Source organism: Cibotium barometz, chromosome 38 (assembly GCF_041138505.1).
Source record: "Cibotium barometz isolate CiBa-2024 chromosome 38, ASM4113850v1, whole genome shotgun sequence".
In the NCBI taxonomy this organism is placed as follows: domain Eukaryota; kingdom Viridiplantae; phylum Streptophyta; class Polypodiopsida; order Cyatheales; family Cibotiaceae; genus Cibotium; species Cibotium barometz.
In genome coordinates this window covers 41,990,675-41,993,421 of record NC_141083.1, presented here as the reverse complement: position 1 = coordinate 41,993,421, position 2,747 = coordinate 41,990,675, and positions in this window count along the sequence as shown.

Below are 2,747 nucleotides of genomic sequence, written 5' to 3'. Positions count from 1 at the left end.
ATGCTTTAGTCAAATCACGAATCAGAGCTCATTTGCTCACTTTATGAGCAAAAAACTCCTATGTGTGAACCACCTCTAAAAGCCAAAAAGCCCTTACTAAAGTCACCGCAAATGGGAGGGAGGGGGAAGGTGTCCTTAAGCTAGAATTTCAGGATAAGAGCTTGTGCTTAGAGGGTGAGAAGGGGAGTCTTCCCTTAAGTCTATTCACATTTGGGAGGGGGGTGGGAAGGAGGGGAGAGTAGCTAAGCACACCCTCCACTCAACACAAGGGTGAGAGGGTGAAAAAAAATTCGTGCACGACTTACTTGGAGATGGGCAAAAAGGGGCTGCAGAGGGCTCTCAAGCATAGTCCTGCGTAGGGTGTTGGGTACAGAGTGTTGGGTATAGTCATTGCACAGAGTTTTGGGTGTACGACAGAAGAGGGTGTTGGGTGTCGGGCATTAAGGAAGTTGGGGTGTTTATATAGGTACGTATGGGTATGGGTGTAGGGAAAGGAAGAGCAAAGCATGGTACAAAGGATGGCGTACGATGAAAGTACACCGGCCTGTGGTTGCATGAGTCTAGGGAAAGGAATGGTACCTGTGCGTGGGCAAAAGCTGCGGTATGCATATACCTTAATAATGCTTTTGCCGATCTTGAGCAGCTTTGCCTTGGTCTATTCCTCCATCTCTTCGAGCATTTTTCTAGATGCCTCCACTCTCATGGTTAGATCAGAGAAATCTAGAGGAGATAAGCATTATTGCCCATAGAGTTCTTTGAATGGTGACATTCCTATGCTCTGATGATAAGATGATGTATTATAAGCGAATTCTACCAGAGGAAGGTATTGAATCCATCTTCTTGGTTCCCGTCCACATTATGCTCTGAGAATGTCTTCAATTACTTGGTTGACTCTCTCAGTCTAGCCATTGGTCTTTGGATGATAAGCTGTGCTAAAGCAAAGTTGAGTACCAAGGCCTGAAATAAGGACTGCCAAAACTTTGAAGTGAAGTTAGAATCCCAGTCTCACTGACTATCCTCTTTGGTAGACCATGAATCTTGAAGACCTCCTTGATGAATAATCGGGCAATGTCTGAAGCTTTGAAGGTTTTCTTTGCTGGTATAAGATGAGCTAATTTGGTAAGCAAGTCCACCACCACTGAAATGGAATTATATCCTCCTTGTACAGTGGGGAGACTTGTGACAAAGTCCATACTAATGCATTCCCACTTCATTTGGGGGATATCCAAGGGTTGAAGCTTCCCAAGCATCTTAAATCTTTCAGCTTTGATCCTTTGACATGAGAGACATTGCTTCAAGTACCGAAGGAGAGAAGGGGAGTCCTCCCTTAAGTCTATTCACACGGGGGGAGAGAGAGAGAGTAGCTAAGGACACCCTCCACTTAACACAAGGGTGAGAGGGTGAATTTTGTTTTTGGAGGACTTACTTGGATATGGGCAAAAAGGGGCTGTAGAGGGCTCTTAGAACAGTCCCGCATAGAGTGTTGAGTACGGACTATCGGGTATAGTCACTGCACAGAGTGTTGAGTACGGGCAGAATAGGGTGTTGGGTATCGTCCATTAAGGGAGATGGGGGTTTTATATAGGTACTGGTATGGGTACGGGTGCATGGAAAGGGAGAGTAAAGCATGGTACAAAGAACGGTGTATAGTGAAAGTACACCGGCCTGTGGCTGCATGAGTCTAGAAAAAGGAATGGTACCTGTGTGTTGGCAAAAGCTGTGGTACACATGTACATTCCGGGTCAGTGGCGCCATGGGCGTCCACGTGGTGGCCAGTGGACACTGTACGTTAGGGCGGTTAGCCTTTGGTCCTTACGCGGTCATTGTACGAGTGCTCAGGTATGTGAACAAAATCTTTTTGGGATGGGGATCCCTTTTTTGGGGCACCGATCTTGATATGCATGTCGGAGCGCCCGATGGGTGCGAAATTATTTTTTGACGAAAATGTCCGGGGTGTCTCTCTGGTTATGGGGGTGTAGACCATTCGTCAATTGGACACCTGGCCGTGCATTTATTAAGGTTTAAAGTTTATTGTATTTTAACTGAAAATAACTAAAAATTTACATAGAGACTTGATCTGGTGTCTGTTTTGGATGCTGCAAAATCCTATACTAAGGTGAAATCATGCGTAAATTCCAAATTTAGACTCATAATTTTAAGATTCTAAGTGGAAATAGCTCGTTTATTAAAATTGTTGATTTTTACACCACAAAGACCATAAAGTCATCTATTAAATGGACATATATTATTATTGACATGTTACATGCTACTTGTCTATGCCATCTTTAATTCGAATTCGATAGAGACCCAATAGCCTGGTGCCAGGTAGGCTCTTTGGCATGCGGTTTTTTGATTTTTTGTTGTATTTTGATGTTTTGTTTAGCTTTTTGTGATGTTTTTGTTAAGATTCATGTATAGCTTTGTGTTTAGATTAGGATTACTATTTGTTTGAGTAAAAGAACTTGTGATTTAGGTGATTAGAGAGCCTAATCAAGAGGGTTTTTGCTTAAACCTAAATTATTTTTTTAATTTTTAGCTTAATCCTTTTTCTTTTGCTTAATCTCTTTGCATAGGTAGGTTAGCATTACTAGATAGAACACTAATCAAATAAAAAAACCATAAACTATCTCTTAATTTTTTCCATTCATCACTAACCTACTGGTTAGTGTGATTAGTGGACTTAAAGAGAGAAAAAAACTAAAAAATTGAGCCTAATTGCTTGCAATTAAACGAATTGGAGTGGCATT